The 15125-nt window shown below is 39.1% G+C and overlaps 1 long non-coding RNA gene across 1 annotated transcript; it reads left to right on the top strand.

Moving 5' to 3' along the window:
* The first annotated feature begins 11356 nt into the window (after positions 1–11356).
* LOC134216645 (uncharacterized) lies at positions 11357–11946 on the top strand. Its single transcript, XR_009980756.1, has 4 exons — positions 11357–11558; positions 11620–11690; positions 11752–11826; positions 11885–11946. It is a non-coding gene; the product is annotated as an uncharacterized LOC134216645 (long non-coding RNA).
* Positions 11947–15125: the final 3179 nt, after the last annotated feature.

Raw genomic sequence — 15125 nt, 5'->3', positions numbered from 1 at the left:
AATTATTTAATTGCTCAAAATATTCACTTTCCACATCAATGATGAATTTAGAAACGACTATTTGGTTGGAAATCCATTGAATTAAAATAAAAGTAATAGATTTTGCCGGTAGTTTAAAGTCATGATTAAGGTTCAAATGTCATACATCGAATCGACTTCTTTTTCTTGCTGTTCGCTTCTTTTTTTTGCGGAGAGCCTACTCATTCGCTCAGATCTGATTTTGTACAAAGTACACAAACATTTCAAAAGGTATCAAACTCTATATATTTCCACAAAATATTAACGTCCTTTTCAATACCTGTACAGCGCACAGATTATGGTGATACGCATAAACAACCTCAAACATGCATCTGAGATTGATTTGTTGTGCATCCCTCTCCTAATTACACAATTTCCTACATGCATTTTACATGAATGTAAAATTATGATGCAGTTGACTACCTTCTCAAATGTTCGTCCAGATTCAATGGATTGTTTACATGACCATATGATCGGTCTTCTCTCTGTGTACATGAAAAGTGATGCCGTTTTAGCATTACATTATTATTTTAGCATTACATTACATTATCAACACAATTATGAAAAAAAATAAATAACCTGCGTTGCTTGCGTTTTTACAGTTCTAGCTCACATCTAATATTTAGTGTCAATATATAGCATGTAAAACATCATTTTCATAGATTATTGCTTGATGTTTACGTACATATTCGAGAAAACAAGCATAACATATAGAACAAATCAACACGCAACACTGAACGATGATTTTCGAGTATCTGCAAAGTATAAGAGAGCGAGAGAGTAAATCGATGGTTTCCCCTCCTGGAAAAATATTTTTTCAACTTTGCAATATTTTCTGCAAAAGGCAGTTTTTTCAAATAATATTACGAAATTCATCCAAATAAAGCATCCCACGGATGTATTGAAGTCACCACTATATGTTGATGTAGTTTTAAAACAAGAGTGCTTCCTCGATTCAGCTGGGGAATGCATTTTCTCCTAAGTGGGCGGATTTTTTCCTGGGGGTGGTACAAGCACGTGGCTGTTTTCTTGTCAATGACTGGATTACGGTAATTTGGGCCTTAAACAATACCATTAGTATGGTGCCGCAAATGGTTTTGATTTCAATTTTTTTTTGTGCCAGACGAATTCGTTGATAATTCTGCTTCATCTTTCTAGAACATTGTTAACATTAAAAACGTTCACCGATTAATCGGCAGCCATAGTACCCACTTACCCCGTATTTTCACTTGCCCCGGGGTACCTTATTCGATTTTCTTTCAAGAAACGATGAAGTTAATCATCCTTAACGCGTCAGTTTTTATTTTGACTCAAAAATCGAAAGGAGTATTGTTTAATTTGAAATTTTGAAAATAGATGAAAAATGCTTCCTCGGCATTTTCGGTCTTGTTTGACGTACGGAATATTGTCGCGCTTATCTTTTTCTAGACTTTCGCGGCGGTCTTACTCTCGCAGGCTCGACTGCGAAGGTGGACGTCAAGATAGCCGCCGGGTTAAAAGATAGGGAAAATTTTCCCTCTCAAAACAAAATCACGTGCTTTTCGCCAAATGACAGCAGCACTCGATTGTATTAGTGAGAGACAACCGGAGTCAATGTCATTTATTTTATGTAAAATCCATATTGAACATTGAACAACATTGAACCGGAGTCACTGAGTACATGGAGAGTGTTTATCATGACAAGTGCATACGATGGGTAATATTTTTATTGACTCTGTCGTGTTTAGTGACTGTTGTGATTACCTGAGAAGCAGCCAGTAGGACGCCGCAGTATTCTATATTTTCTCGAGATGCATAATAATATGATTCAAACGCACTAGCGAAACACCGCAGGGCACTTGACTCAACGTTTGACAGTTAATATATGGGCCTGACGTTTCGGGCTGATGGTTGATTCGTTCTGAAATGTTGCACAGCCCAAAATGGTAACTTACTCAAACCCCACAATTACCACATATGAGTTTTCCTATGCTCAAAAAAGACTTCAATGCCTTGTCGATAAGTCACGCAATGGACCGCAATGATCAATGGAACAACTTACAAGAATATCTGAACCGATGTTTCCACGCTTCTGCACTTTGGGCCAATTTTCACCATTGTTGGTGGATGGCAGGCTTCCTGCATAACATTTATTCTTATCGGGGGCGTCAGCAGAGATTTGGTGGTTTTGTGCGAATGGAACACAAAGTTATATAATTCATTTTTGGCGTGTACCAATGTTTCATTTAAAATTTCTATCTATGCGACTGATAATCCTTGATTCCAATCTAAGAAAAAAATCAATAGCATGATAACAATGTTCATCATCGATGCGATACTCATCACATCATACTTTGGATATTGTGGATTATAGCTACCTATTCCTATTAGTTGATTTGACTTAAGCTGGCAACGCGAAGTTGGTGAATATTACACCATAACCCACGGAATTGAGTCTACCCAACGTCACAGATATGAATGAATTCGTTTACGAGAATGCTGCTGAAAGTTTAAACGCTGAGAAACACTTCATATCTTTGCATAAGTTATTTTGTTATTGGATTGTTTTCAGAACGTTCTCGATTTTCAAGATTTGCAATGAAACTCTGCATTCTTGATTGAGCTTCGTAGTCAGATTGAATTTTATTGAAATGTCGGTGTAAGATTGCTTACATAGAATGAATAAATCATTGATCGGTTTCTATCACAAATGTAATAAATATTCATGGAAATCAAAGTCCCAAGTGCCTTATGCAATTATAATTTCTAGATTTAAATTATAATTGCATAAGGTTGAATAGAAGTCAACAGAATATACGAACGGAACAAGAGTCGTTCAAAAGATACTCAGGTTTAAAAATAATCTAATAATCCCGGAAATCTTCGTGCGCAGTTTTAATCAGCTTTTGTTTGCTTCTTTAGTTAAGATTGTGAATTGCATTGACGCCCTTCAAACGCCATGGAAATTTCCACCATATCACCGTCCCGAGAGTGGACCACAGTAATTGGCGTTGACAAACCGGTTTTATCTCATCAGTAATCACTCTATTGGGGAGATGCGCATAATACATAACACGAAATGGCCGTAATCCACTATTTAGTATTCAACATCACTTCTAACTCGTACTTTTATTTCTTCCAATCTAGAATCATGCGACTCATCGCAATTCTATCAATTTGTTTGCTCTTATGTGGCACATGGGCACAAATGTGGAGAGCCGGGCCCATGGTCAAAAATTGGGACCTCGCTCTATCTAGCCGAAACTCCCGACTCGTCTCCCCGACCAACGGAAGGAACGGTCCTCCCAGAACCACACTGAGGCAAACCACGGCCAAGAACGATGGACCGCTGGCTGGGGCCGTGGCCGACATGGCCCTCGAAATTGGTCGCATATCGGCGGAACCCAACAGCCAGGCGGAGGTTTTCTCCCCGGTCAGTATCATGGGGGTGCTGAATATGCTGTTGCTGGCAGCGGACGGTGTAACCCGGGCCGAACTGTACGGGGCACTGCGGGTCGACGATAAAACCGCCTTCGGGATGTACCATAGGCGGGCATCGGGGATGTTGAAGAATCTTCAATCCCCTAATCCGGCGCAGCTGGATTTGCTTGCCTGGAAGGCAGACTCGTGCGGCACTACCGATTATGACTACGGGGAGGAACCGTATCAGCCGCCGGCAGCTCAAAAGTAAGTAGTTTATAGTTAAATGTTTTAGAGTTATCCTTTCAAAAAAAAAAAAAATCCGAGAATACGATGCAATTTTTGTAATCAGATTTAGATTATCAATTTTTTTCCATAAAAGCAGAAACTATGATAGCATAAAAACGAAATTTGCTGTAGAGATAATGCAAAACAACGGGATGAAAAGTTAGTAACAAAATTGTCTTCGTCAAAAACAAAGCTTTATCGTTGGATCTCTTTTGTCGTTTGTTTCGCATGTGCATCCAATAAAAATTGTTTCTCTGATGAGGATTAAAACGTGAGAAATGAGAAGTCAGTTGTTCCTTTTTCCTTCTTTCTTCTTCTTCTTTCCTTTTTCTTCCCTCCTTCATCTCACATTTTTATTATCTTTCTTTTATCCTTCCTCCTTCTTGTTTTTTAATCATACTTTTTCAATTCTCATTTTTCCTTCATTATTACTTCTTCCTTATGGCATTTTGATTTTATTTTTTTCTACTTTCTTCTTTTATTTTTTATATCTTTCCTCTCCCATTTTCATTATCCTTTTACCTTTATTATTCCTTCTCCTTTCTTCTTTCCTCTTTTATTATTTCTTTATTTTTGCTTCCTTATTTCTCCTTCTTTCTTCTTTCTTTCCTCTTCCCTCTTCATTCTTATTTCTTCCTTCTTCATTTTTTGACGTAGAATTACGTCTTTCGGTAAGACAGGGGGGTTATTCCAAAATTTCAAATTTTTGACCGTCACGAAAAGAGGTCAGGAAGTACGAGCCAATAACTCAGCCGTTTTATAACGGATTCTAGAGATTTTGGTATGAATCGATCAATAAACTTTCTAAGATTCTTTAAAACTATTGTAAACAATTGAATCAATGCATTTAACTATTGAAAAATTCAATTTCGTCATGCAATATTGAAATTGCACTTCAACAGTAAATTGCCTACATTTTGGCTATTAGCCTTCCAGCATGAACACGAATAAAATGTTGATGACCAAATTTTGGATCCACCATCGCACTATACGTAATTCTACGTTTGATTCCTATTTCCTTCTTCCTTTTTTCTTCTTTCTTCTTGATTCTTGCTGCTTTCTTCTGCTTTTTTCTTTTTCCTTCTTTCTTTGTCTTCCTCCTTCCTTCTTTCTTATTCTTTCTTTTTCCGTCTTCTTTCTTTCTTCTTCATTTTTTCCTGCTTCCTTCTTGCTTCTGCCTTCTTCTTTATTCTTTCTACCTTCTTCTTTTTTCCTGATTTTTTCTTCATTTTTCTTCTTCCTTCTTACTTCTTTATTTTCCTCCTTTTTTTCTTTTTCATCTTTCCGCTCACTTTCCACTTCATCCTTCTCTTTTCCCACTTTTCACTCTTTATATCTTACTTCTAAATTCTCATTTCTCGCGTCTCACTCCTCACTTCTCATATCTCACTTCTCACTTTACACTTCAAACTTCTCACTTTTCCCTTTTCAATTCTACTTTTTCAACTCACTTATTTCTCACTTCTCACTTTTCGTTTCTCACTTTTAACTCTAACTTCATAGTCATTTATCACTTCCAACTTTCCACTTCTCACTTCTTAATTCTCATACATCATTCTCACTTCTCATTTCTTACTTAACACTTTTCACTTTAACTTTTCACTTTTCACCTCTCACTCCTCATTTCTCACTTGACACTTCTCATTTCTAACTTTTCGTTTCGCATTGTTCACTTCTTACTACTCACTATCACTACATACTTCTCATTTCTCACTTCATACTTCTCACTTCCTAAAAAATTACTTAAAAAAAGTTTCAAACAAAACAAATTCTCACTTCTCACTGCCCACTTCTCATTTCTCACTCTTCTTCTTCCTTCTTTTTATTGGCATTACATACCCCACTGGTACATTGCCGCCACGCTGCTTAGTGTTCATTAAGCACTTCCACAGTTATTAACCGCGAGGTTTCTGAGCCAAGTTACCATTTCTGCATTCGTATATCATGAGACTAACACGATGATACTTTTATGTCCAGGGAAGTCGAGACAATTTCTAAACCGACCGGCACCGGGAACCTAACCCAGCCACCCTCAGCATGGTCTTGCTTTGTAGCCGCGCGTTTTACCGCTAGGCTAAGGAGGGCCTCATTTATCACTCCTCACATTTTATTTCTCAATTTTCATTTCTCACTTCTCGCTTCTCTATTCTCACTTCTCATTTCTTAGTTCTCACTTCACTTCTCACATTTTAGCTTTTCACTGCTCACTTCTGACAGCTAACTTCTTTCTTGTCATTCTGCCTAATGACCATTCATTCGGCCTAATCCCGAGTAGACGAAAATAGCCCAATAATATCAAATGTTGATAAGATAGCAAAATGAGATATGGACATGAGTGATACCTATAAGAGATAAAAGATCAGCCACCTGGAAATTTTATCCGAATTAGCTGAAAATTTGACAGATGACTGTGATTCTGGGCTGACCGGTTGAATTTTCGATACTTTTTGAAAACATAAAGAGGTCTTATAGATAGATATAGAAAAAGATATACATAAAATATAGATGTAGATAAGATAAGGATAGGTGATTAAAAATAAGATTTTTACCAATTTTTAATTATACAAATTCTACAATATAACAATATGTGCAATGTCCATTTAAATCGCATAGTAATAAATGTGTATTTTTTATCTGTTTTTCCCAGGATTTACATTCTGCGACTAGCAAACGCCATTTTCGCTCAGGACAACCTTCCACTAAGTCAAAAATTTAAACAAGCTTCGAGCGACATCTACGATGCAACTATTCAACAGGTGGACTTCCGCAATGCTGCAACCGCTACATCTACCATCAACAACTGGGTCACCAAAGCAACGAATGGAAAAATCCGAGAAATCGTCAGCGGATCCTTTTCCAGTGAAACCTCACTGGTTATCGCCAGCTCTCTATACTTTAAAGCCACCTGGCAGAACGAATTCATACCGAAGATCACCAGGCCGAAGGATTTCTTCCCGGATGGAGCTAGAGGTCCCGCGTTTAAGGTGGACATGATGTCCCTGATCGAGTGTTTACCTTTCTACCACGATCAGAGTATGGGGTTCAAAATGATTGGACTACCGTACAGCGATAACTCTACCACCATGTACGTTATGTTGCCTCAGAACTCCACCAGAGCAAAGGTCCGTGACCTGCAGAGTCGCCTGACCGCAGCCAAGATCGATTCCATTATCTCCATGATGAAGCGCCGCACAGCTACCGTCAGTTTGCCGAGAATGCAGCTGGAGTCATCAACCAACCTACAGAAAGCACTCCGTCAGCTCGGCGTGAAGTCGATTTTCAATGCCCAGACGAGTAATCTTCGAAACATGTTGGATCCTAGCGCCAAGGGAAACCAGAATTTGTTCGTGAGTCAGATCAACCATAAGGTGAACCTCAGTGTGGATGAAAAGGGCACAGAGGGGGCTGCAGTTACAATGACTCTCATCGATCGATCGGCTTCAGCGGTTTATTTCAACGTCAATCAGCCGTTTTTGATTTACGTGAGGCACGACCCGACCAGGCTGCCGCTATTCTATGGAGCCGTTTTTGATCCCCGGGGTTAGAAGCGCCATCGGCTACACACATCCACCAATACCACACTAAGTGTGACACCGTCGTATGCCAAAGAGAGCCCAGCTCACGATGCATTCCTTTTCTTAAACTTTATGGCATTAACGCCCACTGCGGGCGGAATCGGCCAATCTAGGTGCGTGATTAATGACGCAACCAGTATTATTTATTATTTATTGTAAGAAGGTTGTATGCACTTGTTATATAAATTATATGAAATAAATGTCAGTTATGCAACACGCATTATATTTATATTGGAAGAATTCATTTTCGTTTATAAATGGTGAGGCAAAACGTGTTGAAATTTTAAATATGAAATGATCATGATTTACAAATTTGTTAGATTTTTTCGAGACGTATTTATACCCCCTACAGCGCCACCCAGAGATAAAAAAAAAGTGGAAAGTATGCATTTTCCCATATATTTAGTCGATTTTTCCCATATAAACTTCATGCTCGTTAAGCATCCTGTTACGCGCGCGAATTGCCTCCCTGTGCGAAGGTCCAGGCTGAACGAGACTTTTCTCCACGCGCAACGGGATATAAGCAAAAGACTTGTGTCTCTAATAGATTTCACTCGGGATTCCCGATCCTTGCTAGTTGCCTTGCTCTGAAAGCCTATGCGAAGGAATCAAGAAGAGAGTTTTATCTACACGAGACTGAACTACCGTATGAAAAAACTTCAAACTTTATTGATTCTTCAGGGTATATATATACATAAATTTGCTTATTCTACATTTTTACATTTTTGCCTTTCTCGTATACTAAGTATACGGTAAAGGCTATATGATCGCTCCAAAAACAAACTTTTTATAGAAGGCCCGGAGACCCATAGTGTTATATACCAATCGACTCAGTTCGACGAATTGAGGTGATGTCTGTGTGTGTGTGTGTGTGTGTGTGTGTGTGTGTGTGTGTGTGTGTGTGTGTGTGTGTGTGTGTGTGTGTGTGTGTGTGTGTGTGTGTGTGTGTGTGTGTGTGTGTGTGCGCAAAACTACTCAAAAAATGTCACTCATTTTTCGGGGACTTATCCTCAACCGATTTGCTTACAACAAGTTGCATCCGACGCAGAATTCTGTCCCATTGTTTCCTATTTGGAATTGGCCAGATCGGACTATGGGATCGAAAGTTATGGCCAAAATACAAATTCGTACGAAAAAATCGCGTAAAAAATGTCACTCATTTTTCGGACACTTATCCTCAACCGATTTGCTTGCAACAAGTTGCATTCGACGCAAAATCCTGTCCCATTGTTTCCTATTTGAAATTGGCCAAATCGGACTATGGGATCAGAAGTTATGGCCAAAATACAAATTCGTACGAAAAAACCGCGTAAAAAATGTCACTCATTTTTTGGACACTTATCCTCAACCGATTTGCTTACAACAAGTTGCATTCAACGCAGAATCCTGTCCCATTGTTTTCTATTTGAAATTGGCCAAATCGGACTATGGGATCGAAAGTTATGGCCAAAATACAAATTCGTACGAAAAAATCGCGTAAAAAATGTCACTCATTTTTTGGACACTTATCCTCAACCGATTTGCTTACAACAAGTTGCATTCGACGCAGAATCCTGTCCCATTGTTTCCTATTTGAAATTGGCCAGATCGGACTATGGGATCGAAAGTTATGGCTGAAATACAAATTCCTACGAAAAAATCGCGTAAAAATGTCACTCATTTTTTGGACACTTATCCTCAACCGATTTGCTTGCAACAAGTTGCATTCGACGCAGAATCCTGTCCCATTGTTTCCTATTTGAAATTGGCCAGATCGGACTATGGGATCGAGAGTTATGGCCAAAATACAAATTCATACGAAAATTGCGAAAAAAGAAATGTCACAACAAGTTATGAAAACAACAAGTTATGAAAACTCATATGTGAATATGTACGTTATGTGGAAGATATTGATTTGGATAATGTATTGGAGGTAACCACTTTCCCTTCGATGGGACTCGAACCCATGACCCTACAGTACGCTAGGCTGGTGCTTTAACCAACTACCCAAGCAGCACAACTTGTTTTATATAAGTTTATAATGCACATATAATACATAGTTTTATGTATTCCTTCATGAATACATTACCATCTTTTTTACACTTATAAGCCCAAAAAAGCGCAAAAAATGGCGTCTTATAAAACATCGTTCTTGTCATAAAATATGTTCTTGATTCCATCTGTATAACTAATACGTATGTCTTATAAGTGCATTATATAGCATACGATAACAAGTTTGGTAATAAAAAGGTTATGAATTGCTTTTTAAATACATAGTAATATGTTATATATTAGTTATTACTTAAATTATTATTACCTATGTGTAATTATTGAGTTATTCAAAAGCTATAAATGTGCGCTTGAACACAAGTATTTTTTTAGCCATAATTATGACATGAGAAAAAGACATTTCATTTATATATTCATAATTCAATAATTTAATGGCCATAATGAACACAAAGTCGATAAATTTATTTATGATTTAAATAAAACAGATGAATAAGTTTGTACTTAGCAGGTTTCTTGCCGCTCGAGTTTTATGGTGTAACATTCCATAAAAATTGCTGAAAATTCTTGCCCCATTTATATAATTAAAGAATGCATTCAACAATTTTCATTTTATTTACTATATTTTAAAGAATATTCTAAAACATGGCAATGGTGTCTTTTTGGGAGACATCACAGTACCAATCAAAATATTGTTTACTGGTGATAAAAAAATGTGGCTTTACAAAAAACTAAGTTCCCATTTCGATATTTCTCTTCAATATAGGCTCATAGTGGAGGGTTAACTGAAATCAAAAAGCACTTAAAAGAAAGTACAAGTATAGCTTTAGCTTGGAATAGATTCCCAATCTTGTTATTCGTACTTTTACTACAACAACAAAAGGAAGGACAAAAAATATATATGTTTCCACACGTGTTTACGCTTTTCAGGAATAATTTCGAAGCGCTCGAATAAATTTTCAATATCAAATAATGAGATTAAGAGTAACTTGTGGCGTGCTAGGTTAATGTAAAATTTAGAAAATCATATACACCTTCGTAGTGCTGAATTGATTGGTAAAACATTCCAAACCAGAAATATTTTTTGGTAAATTATCACTATTTTTTGCCGATACTGTATTTCCAAAGAGTTCAAATCATTGCTGTGTTCTGCAAGTATGTTACAACTACGTCCAAAAACTAATCACGGATGCAGCTGTATAACATATTTAAAAGATGTGATATATTGAGTATGTGTAAGTTATTATAACATAGTTAAAACCGTTTTAAGTAGCTCCAAAATGCAGAAAAAACATCCCAAAAATTGAAGCATTTTCAATCAGTAACCAGTTAGCCACGAAGTGTCGAGAATGATAAGATTTGCTGCCAATGATGCCTGTCATTCATCAAAAAAGAACGGCTAAAACGGTCTCAATATTTTAAATAGAATACGCGACAGACTTTCGGAAGTTCAGAAGGGTAATCCCTCTGTAATTGACATATTCTACTTTGTGCCCGCGAAGACGATCCAGCCTCGGGCTGAAAGTCTCCCTAATAAAGTCAATAAAACAAAAAATACTTCGTGCTCCCATCACAGAATATATAATTTTATCTATTGTAATAGGTTTTTATATTTTTCTCTATTTGCTTGATTATTTGGAAAGCATTACAACATTTCTCGGTTTATAATGCCGTAAAGTTTCTTGCATCCTCTTTCTGACAATATCTTCGGTTGTCTTTTTTCGTCTTCATACTCTTGGAGAAATGAAAATTAACTTGTTATATATTCGTCAACGAATACATAACATCTGTGCCGTTGTATTTACATAACATAAATAAAACATTCGCAATATTTGTTATGGTGAATGTTATAATGAAGTCACATATCATTTCTATTGACAAAAATATAACACACAATAATTTTCCTAGGAAATGTTTTTTTCGAACTCTTTTAAGCCTTTCCTATAACAAACAAGTTTTAGCTTGTCACCTGTCACGACGAGACCCCCCGTAGCAGTTCAACTGTGGTCAGTGTGATGGTCAACACTAAAGCGATTCGCTAACTACGTAGAAGTAAGAGATAACACAGACTACGGTAGAAGGTAAAGAGAAGCAAAATTGATTGATAACAAGAAGTAAAAACAAAACGTGAACTAGATAGTGAGTGCATTGTATGCTATTAAGAGTTTATATCTTAAATTTCCCTTAAGTTATTAAACAGTAAAATTCCTAATTGTAACTTATTGCTAAAAGGTGCATGCAGGTATAAACGATAGATATTGTGAAATAAACAGAGTACAAAGTTTCGCTGAGGTAAACATGTAGAATACAATAACAAGGCATTGTTAACTTACCTAATTCGTCCTAAATATAGATCAAGCAACTATACGATACTATTACATATCTACTTATACCTAAGACAAGCACATCAAAGCTAAAACTATTGTAAGTATCTAAAACTACGTTCCTAAACTATATTTAACCTAAATCATCTCTTATAATCTAGTTTAAACCGAACAGTGCCGATCGAAAGAATTTGCATAGTAAATCCACATTTAATTGCAAAGGTTCACCAAAAATTGTAAGATGAAAAGGTTCGAGAATTTTATAAATAATGCTAATAAATTCATATTTCGTAGCTTAAAGCCTACCAATCACAAATAAGGTTTGCTTGTGAGATTTTGGGGAAATCATCCGTACAATTCTTTAAGAATTTTGTACGTGAAATAGCGCAATGGAAGGAGAAAACCAAGATGCGATCGTGTCCAATTGCAAATCGTGTAATCGATCGGACACAGCGGATGCCCGAATGGTTGCATGCGATAAGTGTCAGTCCTGGGAACATTTCTCATGCGCGGGCGTAGATGAGACGGTAAAAGATCGGCAGTACATTTGCAAGGAATGCGATACAAAGGTGAGTGACGATAAGATGAAACGTTTGAAGAAACCGAGAGCTAACACTCTTTCGGCCAAATTCGGTAGTAAAACTTCGAAGAAGAGGAAAATTCCATCGGCACACGCTAGTCAAACTATGTACCATTATGCAAGTGGCTGCGCTAGAAGCACAAATGAAGGTGATCGAAGATGAGAAGGAGCAGGAGTTGAATGAACAGGAGGAGTTACATAAGCGTGAGCTGCAGGAAGAGCAGCGTCAAATCGAAGAGAAAAGGCAGCTAATGGAGGAAGAAAGAAGATTACGCCAGCGAAAGCTTGACGACCAAAGATCGTTACTTGCAAAACAGCAAATGATACGACGCGAATCGATAGAAAAGAAGAACGAGCTTTTAAAAATGATGTCGGAGAGCGGTAGCGTGGTGGATTCGGTTCCAGATTTACAGGAAAAGGTCAAGACCTGGCTAGAAGATCACCATGCCGACGGAAGATTTTCGGGAGAAGCGGCAACGAAGGAACAGAAAACGTATAAAGGCCTTCAATTTACCGTTACCCAAGACCCGTTAGCACATCAAAGGACCGCTTTGCTGCTAAATAATCCGGTAGTTACATCACCAGTTCACCGTTCAAGAATGGAAAATCTGTCTCTCAAATTGCCGCAGGCACGTTCAGAAACCGTTGTGCAACCTTTCCATAAGTACATGGCAAAGTCGCAACCAGTCTTCCAACAACATCAGCAGGTGTACCAAATTGCATCGCATGGGCAAATTGCACAGGAGCGTAGGCAAAGTCAGACGTTGCCACAATATCAGGTGTGTCAGCCGTTATCTGGACAGCGGATTCGTCAATCACAGCAGTATGAACAATGTGTTCAGCTAGACCCTGTGCACTTGATGCCCTCAGGTAGCACACAATCATTCCATCAATACGCAGAAATTCTTGTGCTTCAGAACCCAACACAACTTCCACCATCCTTGGTCCTCCAAAAACATGGAGCCAGCAGTTAGACGGTCACCGAGGACGCAACAACCAAGAGGACGCGTGCCTTGAAGCGCCGGTACAGGCGGTCACAGCTGATCGTGCCGTTGCACTCCAAACACAGCACATTGCCGCACGACAGGTAGTTGGGAAGCAGCTTCCCAAATTCGATGAGAATCTAATTGACCGGCCGATGTTCATTAGTAGTTATGATAGTAGCAATCGACGGCTACCTGCGGGTACACAAACGCTGAAAATCTTATCCGTCTTCAGCAGTGTTTGGCGGGTCATGCTAAAGAGTCTGTCTGCAGTAAACTATTGCTACCGGAAAGCGTACCGCACGCCATCGAAACTCTCCGCATACGCTACGGTCGGCCAGAGCTTCTACTAAAATCTCTTTTAGAGAAAGTTCGGCGTACACCGGGACCAAGGCAAGATCGATTGGATACCGTAATAGAATTTGGATTGTCAGTTGGAAATTTTGTCGACCATCTTCGAGCTGCAAAACTAGAACAGCATCTATCCAACCCGACGATGATGCAGGAGCTAATCGATAAGCTACCGGGCTCCATGAAAATGGAGTGGGTCTCATTCAAGGGAAACCACGCGTTGGTGAATCTCGCAACATTCGGGTTATTTATGGAAAAGCAAGTCGTCGCAGCAAGTGAAGTCTGTTTCGAGCTCCCTGCTCACGATAAGGCATATCGAAACGAGAAGCAGAGGCCAAGGGAGAATGCCAATATCCATGCCCACTTACAGGGAGGAAATATAAGCAGTAAGCTACCTTCAACTGGGCATCAACAAAAACCCGTTAAACAATGTAATATGTGTAGCCGGGAGGGCCACAGAGTAGCAGATTGTTTCCAGTTTAAAGAGATGAGCCTCGATGAGCGATGGAAGATTATACAGAAAAAGGGCCTATGCAGAACCTGCCTGAATAACCACGGAAATGGCCATGTAAGTCTTGGCAAGGCTGTGCAGTGGAAGGATGTCGCTTGAAGCACCATACATTACTCCACTCCCACACCAACACATTCCATCAACTGCTCATCCAACCAATCCTCTGTAAAACCACAAGCTCTTTTCCGTATACTGCCGGTGGTCCTTTACAATAAGGGAAGAAGCGTATCCGTATTTGCCTTTATCGACGAAGGGTCGGAAATAACATTGTTAGAGAGGAATGTCGCCAAGCACCTAGGTGTGTCAGGTCCCATTAAACCACTTACTCTTCAGTGGACGGGTAACATGAAACGGAGTGAGAGTAAGTCCCAAGAAATCAAGTTAGAAATATCAGGAAAAGGCGATTCAGCACGATTCGAACTTCGTCAGGCAAGAACTGTGAGCAGTTTAGTTCTGCCTAGCCAGCAGCTTAACTACAGAGAGTTGGCTCAACGATTTCCACATCTTAGAGGTCTTCCTATGGAAAACTACGATACGGTTCAACCGCAGCTTCTGATAGGTTTGGACAACTTGCGGCTTGGTGTGCCGCTGAAACTTCGTGAGGGCGGATCAAACGACCCAATAGCAGCCAAGTGTCGACTGGGGTGGACTGTTTATGGTAGTGCGAACAATACCAGTAGTGTCCGAGCTGTCGTCAACTTTCATTCCGCAGCAGCAGCAGATTCGGATCGTTTATTGAACGAACAGCTACGAGACTTCTTCACAATAGACAACGATGGAATCCAGAATCAACATGAAGGTCTGGAGTCAGAGGATGACAAACGAGCGAGAATACTACTAGAAAAAACAACGCAGCGGGTCGGTGAGAGATTTGAGACAGGTCTTTTGTGGCGAACAGATGAACCCAACTTTCCAGACAGTTATCCTATGGCTGTGCGTCGTTTACTAGGCTTGGAGCGCAAGCTTGCAAAGGATACATCGATAGCAGATTGTGTACGTGACCAGATCTATGACTACGAGCGAAAAGGTTACGCGCACAAAGCGACTCAAACTGAGTTGGACTCATGTGACCGCAGTCGTATGTGGTTTTTGCCCTTGGGAGTGGTCCAA

The sequence above is a fragment of the Armigeres subalbatus genome, chromosome 2 (assembly GCF_024139115.2).
Source record: "Armigeres subalbatus isolate Guangzhou_Male chromosome 2, GZ_Asu_2, whole genome shotgun sequence".
Taxonomy (NCBI): domain Eukaryota; kingdom Metazoa; phylum Arthropoda; class Insecta; order Diptera; family Culicidae; genus Armigeres; species Armigeres subalbatus.
The sequence above is the reverse complement of the archived record's forward strand: the minus strand, read 5'-3'. Positions and strand labels throughout refer to the sequence as shown.